This window comes from Emydura macquarii, unplaced genomic scaffold, assembly GCF_026122565.2.
Source record: "Emydura macquarii macquarii isolate MOO-44397 ecotype Brisbane River unplaced genomic scaffold, CSIRO-AGI_Emac_v2 contig_374, whole genome shotgun sequence".
NCBI lineage: Eukaryota > Metazoa > Chordata > Testudines > Chelidae > Emydura > Emydura macquarii.
The window spans coordinates 8,187,722-8,199,735 of record NW_027130511.1 but is presented as its reverse complement, the minus strand read 5'-3'; positions in this window follow the sequence as shown (position 1 = coordinate 8,199,735).

The window sequence follows — 12,014 nt, the reverse complement described above, 5'->3', positions numbered from 1 at the left end:
AACAGCACCAAGAAAGCACTGGCCATGTCACCCCTTCATCATACTGCAGGGAGAGAGGTGCTCAGGGGATACATTTACAATTCTCTCCCCAAATGCCATAGGCCATCGAACACACAAAGGCCAAAATGCAAGGCAGTTATGTTCTGGGCATCATGTCGGCGTTACGGAAAATTGGTGGCCTCATGGGAAGTGGCTCGTGTTGTATATTCTAAGGCTCCATGTTTCAAAATCAACTTCGCTCTGCTTCCAGTACCCTGAGTGTACACACATGCCCCTCTCGCAGGTTTTCACTTCTCACACCTCATGCACAGCTCACTTGAGACACATACACTATGTCCCACAAGCATTTACACCTTGCACACACCCACCGTCACACCACAAAGACAGACTGCACACACCCACACATCTTGCACACACCTGTACTTACATTTCCCACCTGGCCACACTTTGCACACCCATGCACCTCACATACACACACATCCTCCAGGCATGAACACACTTTACGCATTAACACAACACCATGCTTACACTTTATGTGCATCCACAACTCACGCACACACACACTTCATATGCTTTACTTATGTGTACAGAGCACACTTGACACACATCCCATTCAATTTAATAGCACTGTAGTGGTATAACAAACTACAGGGAGCGTTGCCAAAGTGTAAAAGATGCAAACACACCGGGGATCTTGTCGAGGTAGCTACAATCTGGTCCAGATGGGGATTCACAACAGCACATGGAACTATAAGTCCTATTCTGCAGCATTCTCAATAAAAATGTATGGTAACTGGCCAACTACAATGTAGCCATGGAATCAAGTCAGCGTCCTTCCACCCTGAGAAACGAATCACTTAATTACACTTCAATGCTCATTCACTCATGTAAAAAATACACAGTAGGGAAGATATTTGCCTCCTATAAAAGAGGTTGGTGAAGCTTTGGCCTCAGTCTGGCACCCAGGATTGAACCTTCCATTGCTACTGGGGGGAGTGGGGTGTGGTGGGGGGGACATATGGCACCATTGAACCCATTCACCAATCCAGGTGTAGAGTAAAAACAAATCACAGGCAAACAGAGGCCTTCAACTGAGAAAGGCCAGAGAGAGAGAGAGAGAGAGAGAGAGAGAGAGAGCACCAGGGGTTTGTCTCACACTTCGGCATCACAGGCAGAGCTTGTCAGGCCAACAAAATATTACTGCACTGAAATGGAAATTGCAAGTTTGGGCTGTTATTCAACCCAGTCTTTTCAGCACACACTTCAGTGACCTAGGAGCCCTGTTGGAGCAATCCCTTGACCCAGGTGTTCCATTGTACTACTCAGAGATTAAAGCCGCAGCTGCAGCTAGAGAATACACACTGCAGCTCAGGAGGAGGTGCTGCAAAGGTGTCTTTAAATCACATTTGCGCTCTCCAAGTCTGGGCCAGCTGTGCACCAAGCCTGTTTCCCCCAGTGTGACTGACTGCAGCCTGAAACTTATTCTGAATTTCGCCAGCAATCAAGAACCACCAGGCTGTAGGAAAGCCATGTTCCTTTGCCCTGGCCATGTGGAGAAGAGGGACGGAATATGCTATTACCTAATACATAAGTCACTAACCGATTTAATAAACAATACCACACTAGCTGATACCTAATCACAGTGAAATGTGCAAAACTTAAGCAGACTCTCACCAAATACTGAATCAGTGAACACAAGCCAGAGGGAGAAGCTCTCAGACTGGAGATACAAATGAAGCGAGGAACAGTTATACAGAGAAGAGACTGAAGCAGGGACATTTTTATTCCTGTGTCCAAATTCCAAGGGTGGGAGAGACAGGCTTCCTCAAACTATCAGAAATGATAAAAGACTTTCCATTAAATGGCAATAAGGAAAAACTGGGTAACCCTGTCCCAATCCACTGGCCCTGGCCCTGTCTTGGAGTAAAAAGAAAGTGATGGTACCAGGCTGCTGTATCAGGAACTGGCAAAAATGAGAATGAGTCACAGGGGACCAAAGATGCCATGAAGCCCAGTCACAGAATCATAGAAACATAGGACTGGAAGGGACCTCAGTAGATCATCTAATCCAGGCCCCTGAATTCAAGGCAGGTGTAAGTGATAACTAGACCAACGCTGACAGGTGTTTGTCTAACATGCTCTTCAAAACCTCCAATGACAGAGATTCCATAACCTCCCTAGGCAATTTATTTCAGTGCTTAACAATCCTGACAGTTGGGAAGTTTTTCCTAATGTCCAACCTAAACCGCCCTTGCTGCAATTTAAGCCCCATTGCCTCTTGTCCTATCCTCAGAGGCCAGGGAGAACAATTTTTCACCCTCCTCCTTATGTACACCTTTTATGTACTTGAAAACTATCATGTCTCCTCTCGGTCTTCTCTTTTCCAGACTAAACAAAACCAATTTTTTCAATTTTCTCTCATAGGTCATGTTTTCTAGACCTTTAATCATTTTTGTGGCTCTTCTCTGGCCGTTCTTCAATTTCTCCACATCTTTCCTGAAACATGGCACCCAGAACTGGACAGAGTACTACAGCTGAGGCCTTATCAACAAAGTACTTGCTGTGCTGTGTCTGTTGCTGATAGCAACTCCAAGGTTCTATCTCACTAACTCTGGCAAAGTGCGCATAACTCATTATGCCGCTAAATTATCATCAAATTACACTTCATACACAATGCGCATAGCCCACTCCCCAACAAACCTCCCATGCCTACTCTCCTATGCACCTACAGCTGTAACCCACTGGCGTTGGCAGCAGGTATAATAGGCACAGGGAGTGTAAGCCTCCCCACCAGCTGCCAGCTGCCCTCCGAATCCTCCACCTCTCCACCCCAGCCATGCTCCAACCCTGCTCTGCTCCCGGCCTCCACGTGCTGCTGTGGGAGAACTCAGCCCAGCCTGCTGCCAGCAGCCAACTCTGCACATAGCAGACCCAGCCTGGGACAGACCCAGTGCCACCCATAGCTAATGCCCTCCAGCACCGCAGGAAATAAAGTGGGAGGCCTGGCACAAGTGGGGCATGGACTGTGCCTGTGGAAAGAAAGAGTGCCCACCCTCCCTGCCCGGTGGTACAGAGCCCAGTTGGTGCAGGGAGTCCAGACAGCTCCCACTCCCGCTTCGCCCCCCTGCTCACGCCTCTTCGCCCTCTCCCACATCTCGCACTGTGTCCCATGCACAGAGCCTGGCTCTTTAGCACAAGCTGTAGAGACTCACATGTTCAGCTCTGGAGGCTGTCATGCATCCACCTCCCTGCTCTCCTGTGTCTCCCTTATGGGTGTCTCATCTCTGAAAGCGGGAAAGAAGGGCTGTGAGTGACTTATCAGCCTGGAGCCCCTCTGGGGTGGAGGGGAGCAGGTACCTCCTGTCCAGTAAAGGAGGCTGATGTTACCAGGGAACTATAAAGTGGGCTGGCTCCAGCATGGTTTCTTGTCACAGTAAAGTCTGACCTAGACCAGCTGTAGAGAGGAAGGTGAGCATCTTCCCCAGGCATCAGAGTGCAAGCACGGGATGGGGCAGGGGAGCCAGCACAGGCCTCTCCAGACTTACCCCTGTGTGAGCAGGAAAGAGTTAAACCCACACTATGGGTGTCGGAAGTCCCGCCCCCTAGGCTGTGCTGGGCATTCACCAGCTGTTGTCCCAGTATAAAAGGGAGCAACCCAGCTCATTCTAGGCTGATTCCTGAGGAAGAAAGATGCTTGGTGGAGCCGCTAAGCAGGGAGCTGCTTCAGCCCCCAGCTGAGGGAACCAGAGGCCCTGGAGACCTGCTGCCCAGAGTCAGACATCTAGGCAGCTACCAATGCCAGGGAATCCAAAGGCCCCAGTGAGACTCGGATGACAGTGTTGGGCGTCATGGTAGGAAGTGGCCCAGGGGGATAGTGTGTGTGGTATCTCCCACCAGAGGCAGATCAGTGTACTGTGGTGGGATCCCTGCTGAGCAGCATGGGGACCACCCTGTCACAAACAGAGCTCTGAGGTGGGATGTGGTGGAGTTGGGTGGGCCTGCATCTCCCTACCCCCCTGCCACTCCCCTTGGGGTGACAGCAACCCCGCACCTGAGCTTCAGATTGCAGAGATGCACAAAGCCCTGCTGTAGCTACAGACTGTTTACTTGCCTAGCCCTGACCCGAGGGCAGCTATTGAGTCTGGCTGCTAGGCTGGGCTGCCTGGCTGTATGGGTGGTCAGCCCGACTCAGACCCTTGAGACATATGGCTGGGAGGGGACCAGTCTGGTAGACTGCACCTGTGGGGATGCCCTACTTCCCCTCTGCTCCCCAAATGTCCCCAGTGGGGATGGGGTGGGCTTACCCTGTGACACCCCATTAGAAATAACCTCCAATTCCCCAAGACAAGGCTGCGAGGCAGCGTCACCAATTCTCCTTGCCAGTAACTCAACTGGGTCCTGTTGGATCCAGTGTCCCATGAGGCTGGGGGAAACCCTTTCTGATTGGCTGCCACAGGAAACAGTCAGAGCTCTTGGCCTGCCATCAGGAACCAATGGACTTTTTGGGTAAGGAAGGGGGACACCATGCTCATGGGAACGGGGGAGAGCCCCTGTGAACAATGGGTCGGTCAGCACTCTGCTCCTCCCTCCTGCCAATGCCAGGTCTGGGAAGGGGCAGAGGGGGGTGATTGAACCCCTAGAGATGCCCCTTGCATCAGGAAGGTGAGATAGGGGACCCCACTGCAGCTGCCCTGCAGCATATGAACCCCAGGTGGGGCAGGGGGGGGGAAATGATGTGGGGTTGGGGAAACAGGCAGAAATAGGGATCGTGGAGAGTAGGATTGATGTGGGGCTGGGGAATAGAATTAATTGGTGTGCAGATGGGGGTTGGGGGGGGGGCACCAAATCCATTAATCAAAATTGTTGGTTTGAGGGAGAAGCTGGAAGCTCTACACTATCCTGCAGCAAGGGGCCAAATCACTTTATCTGTTGCAAAGAGCTGGCAACACTAACTGTCCCCCACACCCACTGGGGAGGGGGTTAAAAAGTCAGAGACCAAAATACATAATAGAATTTTTTTTAATTCATGATTTTGGGGTCATCTAGTGATTTTTGTGGGAATCAGACATGATACTTTTAAAGTTGGTGATACTGCCAGATGGGGGGTGGGAGTGGTTGGGAGGGCATTTCTACTGATGGGAGGGATAGCGCAGAGGGACATGTATGAAGAGGCAGTGCAAAGGAGCAAGGCAGAGAGGGGACTCAGCCAGAAAACTAGAGGAAGGTTTGCCAGTTCTGGACCTTTACACCTTCGAGTGGTGGAGAGAGGGATTGGTGTTGCCTGAGTTTAAGAACGTGCCAGTGTGGCTAGAAGGTAGGACTGTACCTGAGTTGCTCATGTCTAGTGTGGACACAATGATCCATTTGTGCACAATTAGTTGAATGCAGACAGTGTAAGTCTCACTTCTAGACCAGGCCTCCTACTACTGCGTAAAGAACAATCCTGATGTTTTGCCTTTGTCACAGGGTCATTGGTATGTTGTATACACGCAGGGATTTGAACAGCCACAGTCAGCCCTTTGAGGGACTTGTGCAGTGGGGTTGCAGCTCTAACATGTAACTCGGACAATGGCTCTGATGCTAGGTGAGACACTGCCCGCCACCACCCTCTCTCTCCTTTTCTCTGTGGAGGCAGCACTTTTCTGTGGGCAGACTTTCTTCCTCACTGATACCTGATCAAAGTTCCAGGTGAATCAGATCCCACTGATCAGGGAAACGAGCCACAAGGGAGCCCACTAATGAAGAGTGAAAAAGAGACTCGTTAACCTTCTGGTCTCCATGAATGATTCCATCAGCACGTCTGGCCTAGCACCAAGACTGGCTTGGTCTTACCATAGCCCCTCACTGCAGGAGGATGGGGATTCCCCAGCATGTTCCTCCTGCCTCATTCCTGTCCCCTGCAAAGCAATTGGCTAGATTCTATAAAAAACAAAATCTTTGCATTAAAAATAGTTGTCTATTTAGGACCAGAGGCAAAGTAAAACAGAAAGAAGCTCAAGGAAAATACGGCCGTTGTGAAGAAACTAAATTAATTCTTTGCATGGGTCTTCACGGCTGAGGATATGAGGGAAATTCCCAAATCTCAGCCATTCTTTTTAGGTGACAAATCTGAGGAACTATTTCAGATTGAGGCGTCATTAGAGGATGTTTTGGAACAAATTGATAAATTAAACAATAAGTCACCAGGACCAGAGGGTATTGACCCAAGAACTCAAATGTGAAATTGCAGCACTACTAACTGTGGTCATCTGGTACAGAAGCTGATATGACACCAGTCTTTTAAAAAAGGCTGCAGAGGCAATCCTGGCAATTACAAGCCACTAAGCCAAACTTCAGTAACAAGTAAATTGGTTGAAACTATAGTAAAGAACAGAATTATCAGACACTGAACACAGTTTTGGGGGGAAGAGTCAACATGGTTTTTATAAAGGGAAATCATGCTTCACCAATCTACTAGAATTCTTTGAGAGGGTGAACAACCATGTGGACAAGGGTGATCCAGTAGATATAGTGTACTTAGATTTTCAGAAGGCCAGTGAGAAGGTTCCCTCATCAAAAGCTCTTAGGCAAAGTAAGCTGTCATGGGATAAGAGGGAAGGTCCTTTTCTGGATCAGTAACTGGTTTAAAAGATAGAAAACAAAGGGAAGGTATAAATGGTCAGTTCTCAGAATGAAAGAGGTAAATAATGGTGTCCTGCAGGGGTCTATACTTGGACAAGTACTGCTCAACATAATCATAAATGATCTGGAAAAAGGGGTAAGCGGTAAGGGGTAAACAAAATTTGCAGATGATACAAAGCTATCAAGATAGTTAAGTCCAAAGCAGACTCCAAAGGGTTACAAAGGGATCCCACAAATCTGATGACTGGGCAACAAAATGGCAGAGGAAATTCAATGTTGATAAATGCAAAGTAATGCACATTGGAAAACATAATCCCAACTCTCTCTCTCTGTCTGTCTGTGTATATACATATAAATGATGGGGTCTAAATTAGCTGTTACCACTCAAGCAAGAGATCTTGGAGTTATTGTGGATAGTTCTCTGACAACACGCACTCAATGTGCAGCAGCAGTCAAAAAGCTAACAATGTTGAGAATCATTAGGAAAGGGATAGATAATAAGACAGAAAATATCATAGTGCCTCTTTATAAATCCATTGTATGCCCACATCTTCAATACTGCATATAGATCTAGTAGCCCCATCTCAAAAAAGATGTATTGGAATTGGAAAATGTACAAAAAAGAACAAAAATGATTAGGGGTATGGAAAAGCTTCCATAGGAGGAGAGATTAATAAGACTGGGACTTTTCAGCTTGGAAAAGAGACAATTGGGGGGGATATGAGTGAGGTCTATAAAATCATGACTAGTGTGAGAAAGCAAATATGGATGTTAGTTATTTCTTCTCATAACACAAGAATTAGGAGTCACCAAATGAAATTAATAGGCAGCAGGTTTAAAATGAACAAAAGGAAATATTTCATCACACAACACACAGTCAACCTGTAGAACTCTTTGCCAGAGGATGTTGTGAAGGCCAAGACTATAAGAGGGTTAAAAAAAACCCACTAAAGTTCATGGAGGATAGGTGCATCACTGGCTATGAGCTAGGATGGGCAGGAATGCAAAACCATGTTCTGAAGTGTCCCTTGTCTCTGTTCGCCAGTAGCTGGGAATGGGCAACGGGAGGATCACTTGATGATTACCTGTTCTGTTCATTCCCTCTGAAGCACCTGGCATTGGCTGCAGTCGGAAGACAGGATACTGGGCTAGATGGACCTATGGCTGTTCTTATGTTCTTAAGCTGGCAGCTCTTGTGTTTAGTTGGAGATAAAATATTTCCTGCTACGAGCAGGAGGAATGAACTAGATGCTATGGCATGTAGAGATGCACTCCACTACCACAGGGGGAGAGCACCCAGACCAATACACCTCAGTACACCTGAGGCAGATGGCCTGGCTTGACCCCAGTCCACCATAGGGACATGGCCTGGCCCAATGACTCATACCATGGGGTAGGGGAATGGAAGCAGGGGTGGAAGAGGGCACAGCCCAATATGCATCAGTACCATGGATTTAGGTGCTGAGTTTACCATGGCACATCTCACAAGGGGAGACAGCCTGGCTTGACACCTCTCTGTCCTGCAATAAGTCAGAGTGTGGCCTCACACAGCCTGCTCATGCAGGGGGGGGAGATCATTTAGCCAGGTGCTCCTCTCCAGTTCCTTATGGAGGAGAAAAACCAACCCAACATCCCCGGTCCCATGGAGGGAGCTCAACCTGGACTGATGCCCCCAGTCAGATGAGGGGCACATTACATGACACAAAGCCCCCACAGCTTGCTGTGCCCTAGTCTAAAAGGGAGATGGCCAGGCCCTATACCACCCAGTGTTGCAAGGTGGACTTGGCTTGGTCCAATGCCCCCCAGTCCTGTGGGCAAACAAGGCCCAGCTTGGTACACAACATTCCTGTGTATGGAGATGGCCCGGCCAGATGTTCTCACAGGGAAGAGATGGCTTGGTTTAAAGCCATGAAGGCCCACATGGGGGCTTTACCTGGTGCAACCTCCTACTCCTAGTCTGACATACCTGTGATTCACAGGGGGAGATGTCCTGAGCTGACATCCAAGGGAGAAGTGGATCCACTCCATGACACGTCTATAGAAGTAGGTGGGCTTTCCTGACACCCTATTCCTGCAGGGGGAGATGACTTGGCCTGATACACCCCACTCCCATGTTGGCAGATGGTGAGCCTGCCTGCCTTGATGTGCACTAGTCTTGTGCATTGAGACCTATCAGCAATTTTCACAACTTCATCACCCATAACATGAGTTTGGCCCCTGCTAGAGCAAGTCTCTCTAGGAAGGCGAAGTTCCAGCCTTCATGCCAATTTCAGACCACCCAGCAAAACCGCCCCCTCTGCTTGGCTGCCTTCCCCACCTCCCTGCCTCCTGGGAAAGAGCAGCCTATCAGAGCTGAAAGTGGGCAGATATGGGGGCTAGGGCACAGGCAGATATGGAGATACAATTAATGAGGGGAGGGACTAGTGGGCCAAACTGATGTGGTGCTGGAGGGTGGATGTTGGATATGTCAGGCCAGGTCATCTCCTCCTCCCGCCTATCTCCCCCCACACACTCACACACTGGAAGTGGGCAGGGGAAGTTAAAAATTTGAAAGACAGCCAAAAAATATAATCTTTCTTTTAAAAGACGCATGATTTCTTGGGGTCAAACATGATTTTTGAACTTTTGGGGTTGACACCAGTGTAAAGTGTCTGAATGTCTGAGACTTGTGGCCATTTTGAAGGGGAAATCAACAGCAAAGAAAAGCACTGGTGGGCAGGACAGACCTGTCCCCCTCAATCCCTTTGCCCCAGGGTGACTTAGCTTGCGTTCCATGTGCTTTAACTCTGCCAATCCTGTAGGTGAGAAATACTCACATGTTATGGCCTGAAAAAGCCACTGGAGGTCACTGTTCTTCCAGTCAAGAATTGCTGATGCTGCAGCTAGCTGCCCCTTGCCTTCCTTCCCGGATCCTCCTTCAGCCTTTCTCCTCACATTGCCTTAGCACAAACCCATGGGGATTATTATAATATCCCCCCAACCCCACCCCGATCCTCTCAAGTGTGCTGGGCACATCACAGACAATAAACCAGGGCCGTATCCCAATGCAAGCTCCCTGGCTAAGTTTCCGTCCAGCTTCACGGCCTCCCTGCCCCCTAGATACAGTCGCTCAGCCAAGCCTTCCTGCACCTGCCACCTGATACAGTCGCTCAGCCCAGCCTCTCTGTGTGTACCTCTTTAAGACATAGTTGCTTAGCCAGGCCTCCCTGCACGTGCTTCTTCAGATACAATCACTCAGCCCAGCCTCTCTGCACCTGTCCCTTAAACACAGCCGCTTAGCCCAGCTCTCTGCCTACCCCCCATTTCCTCTTTAGTTACACATTCACTTTCTCCCTGACCTCCTTCTTTCTCCAACTCACATGTCCCCCCAGCCTATGGGCTGTTTTTAACCTTCATGTGTTTGTAATTCCTGCTTGGTGTGCCTAAGACTCCCCTAGTTCAGGCAGCCTGCACAAAGCTACCTGTTTCCTGCTGCTCTGTTTTTACAGACGCTGACTTCCAGCCTCTTCCCTAGCTCTCCCTCCCAAACCCATATTCCTCGCACAGAAATTTGGCCTGGCTAATATCAGAGGGACTTTTGGGGCAGTGAAGCTGCAGCCCCATTGTGTTCATGCTGCTGCTGCTGCTGGGTTCTCTGGGAGCCTGGGTGCACCGGGAGGGAATCGGTTGACAGGGCTTCAGCCACTTGTGGTGCCGGCAAAGGACTGGCAGCTACCAATGTACTTGGTGCTGTACAAATAGACATTCTTTTGCAATCACTGGGACACCACTAACCTCCCAACACCCAGATTCACACCTGGGTGCCATGGCTGCCTCCTCTCTCCCCTATTATAGATTTAAGTCCAGAGGAAACAATTAGACCATCTAGTCTGCCCTCCTGCATATCATGGGCCAGAGAATTTCACTCACATTCCGGGCCTTGGCCATCGGCACATCCTGGCAGCAATTCCTGTGCAACATCTCTGAAAGCCACCATGAACACTCAAAGATGCTCCATATCTTAGCCTTCTCTCTCATCTAACTCCTACCACCTCCACCTCACTGGCCTCTCTATATCTCATCTCACTGCCCCTCTGCTGTCACTTGGACTCTCAGACTCCCTTTCAAATTTCTTTATGGGACATTTCTTCTCTTGCACCATCTTGGGCTTATTTTCTCCTATTCCCCATCCTCCATGCAAGTCTCCATCCTCTTCTTCCAAACACTGAGACAGCTTCCATGGTCTTGCATCAACTGACCAGGCTCTGCTCATTGAAATCTTTGCCTTTCTACAAATCCTAGAATCTACTTCAGCCTCTGCAGTTAGAATGACAAAACCCCAAACAAAACAATCTCAGATGCAACCAGTTACCGGTTTTTTCCCCCTCTCATTCTGCGTAGGAATCTGGACCCCCCTTTTCTTTATTGGGCTGTTTTCCACACCCTCCATGTCTGTTATTCTTTCACTGTAGGCTAGATTTTGGTCCCACTATGCTGTCTGCTGGTGTAAAGGGATTGGCACAGTCACTCTCTGGGGCCATTCCCTTAGCACAAGAGTGACACCGGGCCCTATGCTGCTCTCAGTAAGGGTGTGGCCAGAGTGGTCTGAGCTCCAGCTGTTCCAGGCTGTGGAACAATCTGTTGGCGACTATACATGACTGCTGGTAAATTAGTGGTTGCTATAAATTACTCTAGGAGCTGCACTTGAAGCCACTTTTGCCCAGCCTCTGCTTTTGGGATTGCATCCCCACCAGGGAGGTGCAGCTCAGAATCTGGCTGTGTATCTTGAGTCCAGCTTTAGATGGGAAGCCCCTTGGGACAAGAATCTCATTTTTACAGTCACCCGTAAAACTCCATGAACTCTGTGGCAGGGCATAGATTGCAATGAAAATAAAGAGGAAGGCACAGTCCTTGCCCCAGAAAGTGTATATAAGACAGCCCAGATCAGACCCATAACATCTTGGGTGACCAGCTAAAGGTGCAATTTCAGCCAGTAAAGCGTTTTCATAGACTCATAGTAGACGTATAGTTCTGTGGTGGACTGTGGCTGAATGACTTTGGAGGAGCATTTTTAAGAGGATTCTGACTGAGAAAGTGAGGTCATTTGGATCATAAAGGAAGGGAAATAATTCTAGGTCAGGGGGCATCCTGAGGGGGGAGAAGGCACAAAGTGAGACTGGGAGAAAAATCCAAGCAGAGCAGATAGGCAGGAACCTTGGGTGGGGCCAGATCAACCTAGCTCTATTCAACCTCTAAGAAAGGTCAGGTTAGTGACAGGACAAAGGGAAAGTGTAAAGTGACAGAGGCCAGCCTGGATCACTCTGGCTGAGAATACAAGCACCAGCCAGTTCTGGCTTCAGTGCAAGTGTAGTTGTCAGGACTCAGATTAGCACGAAGGTTATTCCAGTCATACA